This window comes from Erinaceus europaeus, chromosome 17 (genome assembly GCF_950295315.1).
Source record: "Erinaceus europaeus chromosome 17, mEriEur2.1, whole genome shotgun sequence".
In the NCBI taxonomy this organism is placed as follows: Eukaryota; Metazoa; Chordata; class Mammalia; order Eulipotyphla; family Erinaceidae; genus Erinaceus; species Erinaceus europaeus.
This window is the reverse complement of record NC_080178.1, coordinates 51,543,686-51,559,586: the sequence shown is the minus strand read 5'-3', so window position 1 is coordinate 51,559,586 and position 15,901 is coordinate 51,543,686. Positions and strand designations below refer to the sequence as shown.

Genomic DNA, 15,901 nt, shown 5'->3' with positions numbered 1-15,901 from the left:
TTCCCTCTCCTTCCCCAAAGCCTTATAATGCCTGTGAACACAATAAAATTTTGCAGCTTGATCAGAAACCTGTCTTGCTGTCGTTCTTTCGTGTCTCGTATCCCTTTCATTTCAGGTCTTTTTGGGTTCCTAGCCCCTGCTCACCGCCCTGCTGGTCGGGGCACCAAATGTTACAAATAATCTCAGTCAAAATGAAAGTCACAGTAGATCAATTCAGAACCTGATACCAACTGCATTTCTATCAACAGAGCTTCTTGACCCATGACAACTAACACGATCAGGGCAGGTTAAGAAATGTACACATTGGGAGTCGGGGGATAGCGCAGCAGGTTAAGTGTACATGGCGTAAAGCACAAGGACCGGTATAAGGATCCTGGTTCAAGCCCCCGGCTCCCCACCTGCAGGGGAGTCGCTTCACAAGCAGTGAAGCAGGTCTGCAGGTGTCTATCTTCTCTCCCTCTCTCTGTCTCCCACTCCTCTCTCCATTTCTCTCTGTTCTATCCAAACGATGACATCAATAACAACAACAATAATAACTACAACAATAAAAACAACAAGGGCAACAAAAAGGGAAAATGAATAAATATTTTTAAAAAATCTTAAAAAAAAGAGAAATGTACACATCAAGGTGGCACACTTGGATTACACATGACTATGCACAAGGACCCAGGTTCAAGATCTCAGCCCCCAACTGCAGGGGGTGGAGGGGGGAAGCTTCAGGAGTAGTAAAGCAGTGATGCAGGTGTCTTTCTTCCCCCCTCAGAATTTCTCTATGTCCTATATAATATAAGAAAACTAAAATACAGCAAAATAAAAAAAAGAAAGCAGACACTGTATTACTGAGTCTCCTTGCATAAAAGTTCCTAAAATACTGGTATCTTCCCTTATGTATAAATGGTTCAACAGATGCTGACAGTATACCAGACATTATACCAGAGGCTATGAATACACATGCTCACACATAACATATACCCATGATTTCATATCAATACTTTAAAAGAAGCATTATTCTTGGAGAATGTTAAATGGAAATGAACTCAATTTCTGTACTTTTTCTGAAAACCTAAATTATTTATTTATTAGTAAGACACAGGTTATGGAGGAGAGGGAGGCAGAGTGAGAACCAGAGCATCACTCTGGCATGAGATGCCAAAGCTTGAACTCAAAACTTCTTGCATGAGAGTCCAACATCACCTCTCAGGTGCACAATGACCTTTAAAAAAAAAAAAGACATACAGGGCAGGGGTAGATAGTCTAATGGTTATGCAAAGAGACTCATGCTAGAGGCTCTGAAGTCCCAGGTGATCTAAAATAAGTATTTAAGATATCACCGAATGAATGAAATCTTTAAATAAAAAACAGATTTATAAGTATCCAAGGAGTCTCTAAAACAGCTGACTCAAGTACAGAGTTTTGTCATGTGCACGAGCCAGGTTCCAGGCCCGGCCCAGCGCACTGGAGGAAGCCCCGCTGCTGTGGTCCTTAACACCATTCAACAAAGAGGCTGCAACACTAAACAGCAGCAAGAAAGCAGAGCTCTGGGACATTTCCAGGAGGCTTCCAAGGTGGCGAGCCAGGCTGCCTCTAGAGTATTCCTGACCATTTCAGGGGGTGACCTCGCCCCTGTCACTCAATCTAGCCCCGTGGGCATCCTCTCTGGGGACCTTACAAGGAGGCCTGCTACCGATCAACACGGGGCGACTGGGGAGAACCTCAGGTCCGGCTTGCCCTGGACTCCTCCAGGCTACACCCGGCCTGGTAGGTCTACACTGTCCGAGCACTGGGGTCGTTAAAAAAACAGGGTCCTCAGACCAGATGAGAACTCCCGACTGCCCGCGGGTGACAGGAGCTCCGGCAGAGGTCTACACTGCCAGCCACACAGCTTGACCTGGGTGGGAACTGGAGCTCCTGGAGTGGGTGATGAGCAAAGAAAGGCCCAGCCAGGATGCGCCTGCAGAGGCCAGGCTTGGGGTCAGACATCCCTGCTCCCCGCCCAGCCTGGCCTCACCACCACCCCCACCCCACCCTTCCTCACCAGTCTCCCAGCCACTAAGCAGTGAACATGGCGGAGACCCTGTGCCAGCTGGTGGGTGGCCGAAACCTTTGATGAGTCGCGGATATGCCAGGCCAGGCGGGGAGGAATTCTGTCCAGCAGATGCAGGAGGGCCCATACTACAGGGCCACCCAGCGCATGACCTCTGTCCTCCCTCACAACTAGCGACCCACCCTGGGGACTAGTACTTCCGGGGCATGTGCCAAGCTCTGCCACTACAGGTGAGTGACAATCACCTATAGTGATTTTCTTTGGGCGGTGGGAGGGTGCATTCAATTTTGTAAACCACTACTAATCACAATTTTCAAAAAGGAAAAATAAATGTGCAAGATGGTGTATTATCATTATCGTTGTTATATAAATAAGGGCCATAAACCTAAAAAAAAAATTGTCAAAAAAAATCAGTCTTTGTGTTTTGTGATCACCTGACTTTTCTTTCCAGATCTTGAGAGAGAGAATCAGACATCTCTTTCTCTCTTAGGTCCTTGTGCTATAAAGGATGAAACTCACAGGACTTCATCCTTGGGATTCCAACACCCTGTCCACTGTACCACCTCCCAGATGGCATTTTACTTTCTACCTGCTTTACAGGCCTTCTGTATTGCCTCTGCTTTAGATACACTCATTTCATCTGCTGTCTCCGGATATTCTGGGATTTTATGGTCTTTTACCTTCTGATTTCATTTTTGTTTCTTAAACATAAATATATGAAAAATCATGTTGCCTTTGGGATAAAACAGCGATTGTCAGCTCTATGATATCCTCAACCAATTATTCTTAACCAATTAACACATGAAATAATTCACTTTAGGCATACTTGACATCATTGTTAGCCTTCTGCATTTGTTTCTACTTCTAAGTTCATTCCTTCTTTAATATTCCCACTAAAAGTCCTATGGCAATATTTTACATATTACTAAATATTTTGTATTCAACTGTAGTCAGGAAATAGCTCATGAAATAGATGAGCTTATTGGATGTGAGGTCCTGTGTTCAAACCAGGTATAAAACAGGAGTACCAGAGAGCACATGGAGAGTGGGAGGAGTGGCGGGAGAGCTCCATGAATGGTGGCATGGTGCTAGGTGTCTCTCTAGATAAATGGAAAGAAAAAAATGGGCTTGGGTACACTCACAGCCCAGAGTTTATTCCTCAGGGAACACTAATAAAATTATATATATATTAGAATTTGCAGGCCATCAAAATAACTCACTTTAGTAGTGTGGTGTGGGTGGGAGGAGATAGCATAATGGTTATGCAAAGGTCATAATGGTTATGCCTCAGGCTCCAAAGACCCAGGTTCAGTCACCCACACTACCAAAAGCCAGAGCTGATCAGTTCTCTGGTTAAAATAAATAAATAAATAAATAAATAAATAAAATAGATTAATACTGGGATGCTCTGACATGCCTGGAACCTAGGTTCAAGCCCAGCTCCCTCTGCATTGGAGGAAAGCATTGGTGATGAGTCTATTTGAAAGTCAGGTCAGAGTAGTGCAGCCATGCTGACAAAATTTTAAAACTAAAATTTTTAATAAACTTAAAAATGTATTTACGGTTTAGTGTAGGCTACATTCCAGTTACTTTACATGTGTTAACTGACTGGATGGATACAATAACCCTATGAAGCTTATTATTCCATACATAAGGAAACTGGAACAAATTCTAAGATACTTATCCAAGGTTAGCACATGGTGGCAGCAAAATCTCATGTGTTTTTTTTGTTTTGTTTAGAAGTAAATGATCCAACCTTTATTTGGACTGGCAGAACCACAATTTATGTCCTCTCAGGAAAAAGAACTACAAAAGTAAAGATCATTACAAAAAGGTAAGTCATACATTTATTACTTTCAACCTTTCTTTGCATCACAATGAAGCAACACAATTTTACAAAAATAAAATTTTATTAAAAGCAGTAGAATCTGAGCAGGAGACAGTATAAAGAATGTGAACAGTGTAAACATCACTACATTCAGCTCACATTGGTTGAATGCTGATAGACAACAATGGCTCTAAGTACCCTTAATAGCCAGATATATTAGTTCTCCTGTACACAGAAAATACACGTTAATTTTGATTAGGAAAAGGTATTTTATGGAAGTCGGTCCCATCGTCAAATACTGCCATTGTCACAAATAGCTATGAGCATGCCGCTGTCTCTGCTAAAACTGGTTTGACAAATAGCAACCCCACATTTATGATGAGACAATGTTGTACATCTAGGGAGAAAACATGACAACAGGTTATACTATTCATGCAGAATGCTGTCGAGTTTCATTCATTTACATCTAACTCACTTAAAATTGTGAATGAGACAGTGAACAATGTTCCACCTCATGTAGAAGGCATTCAAAACAAAACAGACTTCACACAAAGACTTCTGTGCAAAATGAGCATATTTTAAATTTAAGATGTACTGTGTAACTTACATAGAAAATTAATTTTCCTTCACTATACTCCTGAAAAGCAACTAAAAAAAACAAAAAAGTAGGGCTGGGGAGACACCATAGTAGTTGTGTGAAAGATTTTCATGCCTGAGGCTCCAGGCCCCAGTGTTCAAACCATAGCACCACCATAAGCCAGAGCTGCGCAGTGCTTTGGTAAAAACTAAATAGGTGCATCAAAATAACTCTGGAATGATATAAGAATCTCTAAAGTGATAAAACATTTTAGAGAAAAGGATAGAAATTATGAATTTCTAAATACTTGCTTAGCTTTGTGAGGATCTTCAGCTTCTAAATCCCAAACATAGAGTTTGCCAACCCAATTGCCCAGTGCAAACATCTGTATAAACCTATTTTTAAAACCATCAAATTATCAAAGTAAGGCCACTGAGTAGTCAAATTGTCCTAAGAAACCTTTCTACCTTTAGAAAAGTCACCTCTTGAAAATGAGTGTACTATCATTCTATTGCGTTTTTTACTTCTGATTTGTAAATGGGTGCAAGAACATTGTAAATGGACTATGAAATCTCATCTGAAATTACCCTTTCCAGTAATTTGTTATGCCATGGCCAATTCTGATAAGAAATTACATGCTATTTGGTGGCAGAGAAACACAGCTTTTATTACAGTAATATTGCAACTGTCCCTTTGTTATTGCTATTAATCTCTTACTGTGCTTAATTTATAAACCAAACTTCACCATAGGTGTGTATGCATCTTAGGAAAAAGCAGGATATACACAGGTGCTACCTGAACTTTGAAAATTAAGGTATTATGCAAATCATTTGACAATGACTTTACAACTTGCACCAGCCAGTAGTTTCTTCTGTTGTAACAGTATAGCCAAAGCTATAGAAAACTCTTTCAATACTTTCATCCTAATATCAAATGTCCTAAGAATTTCTGATAGCTGCTATTTTTGTCTTTACCTTATGTACTGATTTTTTTCAAATTTTTCTGGTAATGTTACACAGATGGATTAATAATCTAGCCTCCAATATTAAAACTTAGTAACAGGGGGAAGAGCCAACATGGTGACTGGAATGTAGCAGCACCTGTGGGCGCTGACATCAACTGCTAGAAAGCCTTGAAATCCTGGCCTTCAGTGGGACAAGCAAGGAGGCATCCTAAAGGTAGACCATGGAGGTGATTATAATTCAATTTGGGTAAAAAATAAGGAAGTATATTTCTTGATTAACTCTCTTAGACGCCTCTCCCCATAACCAGACCCCAGGGGTAGGGAGCTGCTGCTAGAAGGCTCCCCGTGGAGCTCTTTCTTTACCAAGATTCCTGGCCCTCAGGGGTGCCATTAACCCTGCTTCCAGATTTCTAGGCTATTTCTGTTGTTCCTCTGATTAAGGGACTTAGACAAATTCAAATGATAATTAGCTGATCAAGCAAGCCTCACCCAGCCTGCTTGAAAGTTTTAATTTTCATATTTGTTTTGTATTGTGTTTTCTTTCTCAATCAGGTGTCTAGACTAAATGTACATAGGCTAACAGGGAGCTATCCAAGCTGAAAACACATTGCTTGGGCTTTTTACTCTATTTTATTTTACAAATACTATTATATATACATGCATATCCCTTCCCCCCCTCAGGTGATCAAAATTAACTCTTAGTATACTTTCCATTGCTAGATGACAAGAATTACCACCCACTGTGAGAGAAACTTGTCTCACTTTTCATACCTCCTCTATACACTATCACCCTTCTCCCACATTCACACCAATTAAAAAATATATATACACAACTCTCCTTTCACTGCTTTTTTTCTTTTTCCTACTTTTTTCTTTTCTCTCTTTTTTTTCCACTGTATTCCTTTCTCCCTTGCTCCTCCCTCTACCTTGTGAATTCACTGATACTTATTTGTGAACACTTTCAGGGAAGAAGACTGACTCAGAGCGGACTCTCTTTGTGTGTCTCTCTGCTCTACTTCCCCTTCCCCTCTTGCTACTCCTAGAATCTATAGTGGACAGTAGATTTGCATAACTGTCTATTCCTGCTATCCCTTTTTTCCTTTCTCTTTCTTTTTCATTTAGATTTGGTTGCTATTTTTTCTTGAACTGGAGACATTGTAGGACTAACTGGTATTGGTTATACTGCTTCAGTCATTGCTATAGTTTCTACTGTAATTTCTGAGGGTGGTGATTGCACTTGTCATAAAGGTATTTAGTATAGTGTGGCTTGTACATAAAACAAAGCAACTGAGGAGCAACAGAACATAAAAATAAAAAACACATTAAAATGGGTAGATCAAGAGCAAATAGAACTGCTAATACAATAAATGAAGACAAGAGCCAAGAAGAAACTACAAATCAGACAGAAGTAACAATAGATAAAAAAAAGCATGCAAGCAATAATAAATTTAGTAATCACAGAAATGAAAACAGCTTTGGATGAAAGGAATAGCACTTTAGGGAAACAAGAGATGAGACCCTCAAGGAAAATACTAACTAACTTGAGGAAATTAGAGATCTGAAAGCTGAAATAGCTATAATGAAGAAAGCAGCTGAGGGAAGGGAAAGCAGACTAGCAGAAGCAGAAAACAGAATTAGTCAGACAGAGGATGAGTTAGAGAAAAATAATAAATAGGTGAAAGAGCTCAAAAAGAGATTGAGAGACACTGAAAACAGCAACAGAGACATATGGGATGATCTCAAAAGAAGTATCATTTGCGTAGTTTGCCTGCCAGAGGAAGAAAGAGAGGAAGGGGAAGCAAGCATTCTAGAAGAAATTATAGAAGAAAACTTCCCAGACCTGAACAACAGAAAGGACATTAAGATCCAAGAGGCTCAGAGAGTCCCAAACAGAATCAACCCAGACCTGAAGACACCAAGACACATTATAGTCACAATGAAAAGAAGTAAGGACAAAGAAAGGATCCTACAGGCTGTATGAGAAAAACAAAAAATCACATGCAGGGGAAAACCTATAAGACGATCAGCAGACTTCTCTACCCAAACTCTAAAGGCCAGAAGAGAATGGCAAGATATCTATCGAGCCCTGAATGAAAAAGGTTTCAACCAAGGATAATACTTGCAACATATCATATAAAAACTTGTTGAACAATGGGACTACAACACATTAAATCCATAATATCAGTAAATGTCAATGGCTTAAACTCACTCATCAAAAGGCACAGAGTGGGATGATGGGTCAGAAAACATAACCCAACCATATACTGCTTGCAAGAATCCAACTTGACCCAACAAGACAAACACAGACTTAAAGTAAAAGGATGGAAAACTATCCTACAGGCTAATGGAATACAAAAAAAGGCAGGAACAGCCATTCTCATCTCAGACACAATAGATTTTAAATTAAATAAAGTAATAAAAGATAGGCAAGGTGATTACATAATGATTAAAGGACCAATCAGCCAAGAAGGTATAACAATTACTAACATTTATGGACCCAATGAAGGACCATCTATATAATCAAACACCTTCTCAAAGAACTTCAAAAACACAACAATAGTAATACAATAATAGTGGGAGACTTTAACACCCCATTCTCACACTTAGACAGATCAACAAAACACAGAATCAACAAAGAAAAAAGAGAATTAAATGAAGAGATTGACAGACTAGAACTCTTGGACATTTTCAGAGCTCTTAACCCCCAAAACCTGGAATACACATTCTCTTCAAATACACACAACACATATTCAAGGATAAAAATTGCTCACTTGGATGGCAAGCTGCTGTGCCCCCACCACAATGAAGTAGCTTCAGTTCTTTGGTCTTGTGCACACACACACCCCCTTTATTTATTTGATAGGACAGAGAAATTGAGAGGAAGAGGACAGGTTAGGGTAAAGAGAGACATGGATCACTGCTTCATAGCTTGTAAAACTTCCACCTGCAGGTGGGGACTGGGGATTGTACCCTGCACATGGTAAAAAAAAAAACTAGCAATAATATATATATATATACCAGAGTACTGATTGTCTCTGGCTTATGGTGGCACAGGGACTGAACCTGGGACTTCAGAGCCTCAGACATAATCATGCTATCTAACCCCTACCAAAATAATAAAATATAAAAATCTCTTTCATGATAGGCTGAAAGTATGAATCTCTACCCCTGTGAAACAATTACAGAAGCCAGACCTTCCACCTTCTACACCCCATAATGATCCTGGGTCCATATTACCAGAGAGATAAAGAATAGGGAAGTCTTCAAGGAAGGGGATGCAATACAGAGTTCTGGTGGTGGTAACTGTGTGGAATTGTACCCCTCTTATCCTATGGTCTTGCCAATTTTTCCATTCTATAAATGATAAAAAATACGTTAAAACTTAGAAAGCAAAAGGCTTACAATTCTACAGATATGAAAAGGAATATGAGAGGAACAAAAACCTCTCATGAAAATCCAGAGAAATATGAAAGAAATGATGTTTAGTCATTAATACTAGCTTTGCTAGGACAATTTTAAAAAACTAGCCTGAGAGATGGCACAGTGGCTAAAGCCTTGGGACCTTAGGCAAGAGGTTCTGAGTTCAATCTTAGTATGCATATGACTGTGATAATCGGGTTATCTCTCTCATTAATAAACAAATAAATATTCTTAAAATTTTTATTTAGGGTGGAGGCAGACAGCATAATGGCTATGCAAAGAGACTCTCATGTCTGAGGTTCCAATGTCCTGCACCACTGTAAACCAGAGCTGAACAGTGCTCTGGTAAAAATAGAAAATAGAATCAATAAAAGTTATAGTGGAAAGAGACAGAAATTAAGAGGAAAGGGGAGATAAACACACCTGCAGCACTGTTTCCGCACTCATGAAGCTTTTCCCCCTGTAGGTGGGGGTTGGCGAATTGGATCAGGGTCCTTATACAGTACGCTCTACCAGGCATGCCACAGCCCAGCACCAGGAAGGAGAATCTCTTGGCATAATCATATATATTTTTAAATTTAAATTTACTTAATCAATAACTGATACTCCAAGACCAAAGCACTGCTCAGCTCTAGCTATGGGTGATGCTGGGGTTTCTATCTGGGTCCTTAAAGAGTCAGGGATGAATGCCTTTTGTATAATCATTTTGCTGTCTCCTCAGCCCGTAACTTTATACAAAAAAAACAGCCAAGCCAACTACATAAACTTCAAAAACATCACAATTCAGTATTTATGCACACACCTGCATCTACCAGCTCACATCTAGGAAGACTTACTCTTTTGCTTCATACTGTTGTGAACACTAATGGATCCCCACCTTTACTGCGCCAGTTAAACTGAACCTCAAACAGTGGCTGGCTGTGACCTTCCTATAAAATAAAAATGAAGAAAAAATATGAGTATTTTAGAAATCAAAAACAGGATAAGCCACTTGACCATTTCTCCATACAACATTCTTCCAAAATACAAGCCAGTATTTTATATACCATCACTTTCTGATACATAAAGAGACTTAACAGTCCAGTTAAGACATTTTAAATAAATTTATTTTATTTTATTTATTTAATATTGAATAGAGATAGAGAAAAATTGAGAGGGGAGATGAGACAGAGACAGAGACACCTGTAGCTCTACTTCAGCTCTTGCAAAGCTCTCCCCTTGCTGGTGGGGGGGGACGAGGGGCTTGAACCCAGGTCCGTGCACACGGTAGTGTGTGTGCTCAGCCAGGTGCCCCACCACCTGCTCCCCACCCCCCGTTATGACATTTTCAAATACTGGCTGCATGGTAACATTTTATTACAAACACTTAACTCAGAGGCTTGGTGACAAGTACTTATCTAGAAAACTGCTTGAAACTTGCTTTCTATTTTCTTAAACCATCATAAGATTTTGAATCAAAATCAGTACTTTTAATGACTCTTCCTCTGTGTGCTTTCACACTCACAAGACATAAGCTCCCCCTACACCTCAGTCAGCTTCTCAGCCCTTCTGCTAAAGAATGTGGTCTTCAGGACACCAGTGGGCTTTGGGAGCTCTCCCTCCAGAGCCCTGTAGCAGCCCTATCACACCACATCAGGGATGGGAGTAGCTCCAATCTTAATTCTGGTAGCGTTTTCCAGTGTCTGCACTCTGCACAAGGTCCAGGGTGGACAACTGAGCAAAAGTTCTGACTCCTCTTTACATAGCAATGCTTCTTACCAACTTCCCCAAAGTAACCTTGGTGTAATGGAGGTCTCTTATGCAAACCTAGAGGTCAAACCACTAAGGAAGTGCCCTGACATCGGCCTCTTGTGGACACTATTTTTAGTACATATCAATGTAATGCATGTCCCTGCCCTGTCGACTATGCCAGGAGGACCATAGCAAGAGAATAAGGTCAGCAGTGATACTCCAAGGACCCAAGCACACTAAGACAAAAGATGGTACCCAAGAATGACTCTAGTTTCAATAACCCACAGCTCCAAGATGGAAAAGGAACAGATGTAGAGGAAAACAACTAAAATCACCAGTCATCCCTCCCACTTATCAATAAAATCTACTGAGGAAGAAGTTTTCACCTCCCCCCAGGGTTATTGCTGGGGTTCAGTGTCAGCACTACTAATCCACCTCTTCCAGTGGCCTTTTTTTGTTTTCATTTTTTACCCCAGTTTGACAGGACAGAGAGAAATTGAGAGGGGAAGGGGAGATAGAGAAGGGAAGGGAGAAATATGTGCTTCACTGCTTGTGAAGTGTGCCCCTGAGGTGGGGAATGTGGACTCAAACCTGGGTCCTCGCAATTGCACTTGGAGATAATGGGCACTAAATCAGGTGTGCCACCACCAGTCTCCCCCAAGGACGTAATTACTTATGTAACCAAGTCTGTCTTCCCCAAATACTCAACAATCAAAAATGTATTACATTTATACACTCTCCTTACACACACACTGTCACCCCCCCCAACTTCTTTTTACTTCTGCTCAGCTCTGGCTTACAGTGGTGTGGAGAGTGAACTTGAGATCTTTGGAGTCTCAGACATGACAGTCTCTTTTGCATAATTATTACGCTATCTCCCCATCCCACATTTATACCCTTTCTTTGAAAGCAATCACAAGCAAAGAACAAAACATATATGTGGGAGTTGGGCAGTAGTGCAGCGGGTTAAGCGCAGGTGGCGCTAAGCACAAGGAGCAGTGGAAGGATCCAGGTTTGAGCCCCTGGATCCAGGTTCGACTCCCCACCTGCACGGGAGTCACTTCGCAGGTTCCATCCCCCACTCCACGCATGCCAGGTTCCTGCTCCAGTCTCATATAGAAAATTATCATTGTTATTTTTTTAATGTGACCACGGGTGGTGAAGGAAGGGGAAAGGAAGAAAGAGAAAGGGTGATAAATGTCTATAAAAACTCACAAAGCCAGGAGTCCTTGCTCTGACTCCCCCACTGCCAGTGGGATGGGAGCAGAGCACACCCAGAGCCCTGAACTCCCAGACCACACCGCACTCACATTCTTGTCCCAGGACAGGTTCAGGTTGCTGTTCCAGTTGCTGCTCAGCTTCTGCTTCTTGGAGGCAGGCATGTAGCTTCCCACCACTACCACCACCGCCACACCTCCCTCAGACATGTTCCCCTGCCGTCACCAGTGTGGCAAAGGGCTCCCAGCCTCCGTGGGCGGGCGGGCGGCCTCCACACTGCTGACAAAGACACGTGCCCGCCCGCACGTGTCTGGCCAGTCAACGACTGAGAGTGATCGCTGGGCTCTGAAGGCAGCGCCTTGCCTCTCCTCTCCTCGCAGGACCCCTGCCCACCAGTGCTTGGACAGCAGAGGTGGGCTCCGAGGGTCTCCCCTCAACCCCAGCTCCTACGCAAACGGTGCAGGAACACTGCCCACACCTACGTGCCCAGCCGCCTGGAAGACGCTGGAGTCTGGGCCGTGGACCAGCCCACTCAGCCTTGGTGGCCCACTACACGGCTCGGCTCTGTAATCTCCGATGCAGTAGTTAAAGCCTTCACATTATGCACAGGGATGTTCACAGCCCAACTTTTAAAAACTCAGATGGGAATTGAAATGCTAGAGGAAGCCAGACTGGCCTCCCCCATCCTGTCAGTGAAAGAGTCCCTGGCAGGTGCGCAGGCGCCAGTTGAGTTCTCCAGTGGTCCAGTGGGCGCTGATCCAGGCCACGCCCCCTCAGGCCAGGTGGATGTGGCCTGGGATGGGTTTCTAGGCCCCACCCCATGTTCTGCTCAGGGCCGCCCTATTCAGCCCTGATGCATATTTATGAGACTGAGTGATGGGTGTCCTTCAGGCAGTGCTCCTGCTGGGTCAAGTGGATGAAGTCATTCTAGAAGTAGGAATATAAGTCTAAACTCTCAAGTGCTCTATTTTTTATTAATTTTTAAAAAGTTAGCCAGAGCACTTTTCAGCTCTGGCTTAAGGTGGTGCTGAAGGTTGAGCCAGTGACATTCGACACTGAGTGTCACTGAGTTGACACTGGTTGACTCAACCAGTGTCACTGGTTGAGCCAGTGACACTCAGGCATGACAGATATTATTATTATTATTAACCGCCATGATGTCTCCCTGGCAAATTAACAGTAGTTAAAGCATCCTGGAGCTTGATTCAGGACTGTTGGAGCAAGTACTGAGGCTCCTAAGAGAGAAAGATTATGTTCTAATTATAGTAAGGTCAGAGATTAGGGGTCATGAGGCAGTTGGGAGACGGGGGAGTCAGGACAAACGGCCCACAGTGTGTGGCTTTGGTACAGTGATGATTTTAGCAGAAGGCACTTGGATCAGGCTATCTCAGGACTCCCAGGACTCCACATATCTGACTAAAGACAGATCCTCCAGTGGCACGGGAGGTAGTGAAGTTCATAAATCAATGACCTGGCAAGCATGAGGTCTTTTCTGAGCAATGTTCTTGTTCTCTCTCTCTCATCATTAATATTTTTTTCTTTTAAAAGCATTGGGCATGATTAGATAGCTTAGTGGCTATGCAAAGAGACTGTCATGTCTGAGGCTCCAAAAGTAACAGGTTCAATTTCCCGCAAGACCTGAGCACTGCTCTGGTGTTTCTCTCTGTATATTACTATCTCAGCATTGCTCTCAAAAATAAAATAAAATACTTTAAAAAATTAATTTCTTTAAAAATTTTATTTATATCACTGACTTAATAATGATTGACAATGATTTAATAATGATTGTGGGTTTAAGAGGGGTATAATTCCACACAATTCTGAAGGCTTTTTTAAAATTTATATAATTTTACTTTATAAAATGGAAATATTGACAAGAACATAGGATAAGAAGGGGATAATCCCACACAATTCCCACCACCAGAACTCTGTATCCCACCCTCTGCCCTGATAGCTTTCCTATTCTTTACCCCTCTGGGAGTATGGACCCAGGGTCATTATGGGGTGCAGAAGGTAGGTCTGGCTTCTGTAATTGCTTCCCCACTGAACATGGGCATTGGCAGGTTGATCCATACTCCCAGCGTGTCTCTTTCTTTCCCTAGCAGGGGAAGGGCCTGGGGAGGCAGGGCTCCATGACACCTGATGGTGTCATCTGCTCAGAGAGGTCAGGTTGGCATCATGGTATCATCTGGAACTTGGTGGCTGAAGAAGAGTTAAGATATAAAGTAGATCAAATATTTGACTAATCATGAGCCTAAAGGCAAAAATATTACAGATGAAACTTTGGGGTCTCTGTTTTAGAAAAAGCAGGTAGGCCTATTTTAGGTATATTCCAAGGGTCCCATGACTATTAGTTTTTGCCTGAGTCTGACATCTGAGATGCAGGTGGACCCAACTTCTCTGGGGAGATGGTGTCATAGTTGGAAAATGGACTGGAAAGCTGGATCAGGGAAGAGAGTAGCTTCCAAATATGGGAAAAGTATATAAATATTCTTAACTACAAACCCCACCAGTTTGATCTGGAGCCCATATTCAGCACAGAAGTCTGTTGTAACGTCTGTATCCCTGTAGGTCTGAGTTCACATTCTGTGGTCACTACTAGGAACACTCTGGGCTGCATTAATTTCAGAACCCATCTTCCTCTGGTGATAGGTAGAGTAAGTTATCCAACCTCCATTTGGAGAATGGAATAATAGTCCTACCATTGTTGATCCAGCTTGATTGCAAGGTCCTCAACATAATTGGTCCACAAAGGGGTCTATTATGTTGTTCCTGATGGAGATGACCAGTGACAGTGGTGAGAGAGATCACTTAGAGGTCTAGGCCCATCATGTCTCTGTGGGAATCCCAGGACTCCCTGACTAGAGTCCCAGGAGATGGGATGTCCTGGTAGTGACTATAGAGTTATCATTAAAGTATGCCCATCTCATGCCCTTATTCAGCTTTTGTAGTCCTTATTTTGACAAAGTGAGCTTTGGAGTGATGGAGGGAAGAGGGCATCTAGGTCTAAGTAGAAACTATTTGATTAGGTACTTTATGGTGTCTTTTTAGATCTTTCTGCTTTGCTGCATTTTTGACTCACTGCAAACTATTGTGCACTTTTGCTTAAAGGTATTTATTTCCTCTTACTTTATAGATGCATGTGTTCATGGGCCCTGGTCTATATATAGGTCTTGAGACTTTGTTAAGAAGTGCACCACCCTAAATGGAATTAAGGAGTCCTATGAGCTAGGAAAGGTCTCACCAGGGTAATGAAGCTGAAGATTTGACATTCTGTTGGGCAGTAAACTAGCTCCCCCCTGCTTAAAGCCTCTGTCTCTAATCCTGCTTAACTAAGCACCACCCTAACAGTTTAACACTGCAGTCTATTTACATAACACTGTTAACTAACCACCACCCTGCCTCCAGGGCATTGGTTTAATCCTCACTGGTTCGGGCTTTTTCCTCCTCCCCACCCCCTATCCTAGGTACATCCTCTTCTGACCTGACAGTTCCACCTCAGGATATATAAGGACAGGATTGTGATTAGAGATAGCTTAGATTGCACTGCATTCCACATGAATAAAGACTGAACTGCGTACCACTCAGCCATGAGTCCCTGGTCGTCTCTCTCTTCCACCTGTGAAGCTAGCTCGGTAACATTCAACACCTGACATCTCTGAACACAGTCCAACGTGAAACAAGCTGAGGTGGTACTCCTTGCATTGATTAGGTTAGATCCGCAGATGCAGTATTAGTTGGTATGACTTGAGAGAAGCATGCCAGAAAGTGAGCCCCACCCTTAAGATTTAAGAACTGGAGAAAATACTGGCTTTATGGGAGTCGGGCTGTAGTGCAGCGGGCTAAGCGCAGGTGGCGCAAAGCACAAGGACCGGCATAAGGATCCTGGTTCTAACCCCGGATCCCCACCTGCAGGGGAGTCGCTTCACAGGCGGTGAAGCAGGTCTGCAGGTGTCTATCTTTCTCTCCTCCTCTCTGTCTTCCCCTCCTTCTCTCCATTTCTCTCTGTCCTATCCAACAACGACAACAACAATAATAACTACAACAATAAAACAACAAGGGCAACAAAAGGGAATAAATAAAATAAAATTTAAAAAAAGAAAGAAAATACTGGATTTA

At 42.2% G+C, this 15,901-nt stretch overlaps 1 non-coding gene across 1 annotated transcript; it reads right to left on the bottom strand.

Annotated features, from left to right (window-relative positions):
- Positions 1 to 10,716: 10,716 nt before the first annotated feature.
- Positions 10,717 to 10,842, bottom strand: LOC132534194 (small nucleolar RNA SNORA3/SNORA45 family). Its single transcript, XR_009545868.1, has one exon. It is a non-coding gene; the product is annotated as a small nucleolar RNA SNORA3/SNORA45 family (small nucleolar RNA).
- Positions 10,843 to 15,901: the final 5,059 nt, after the last annotated feature.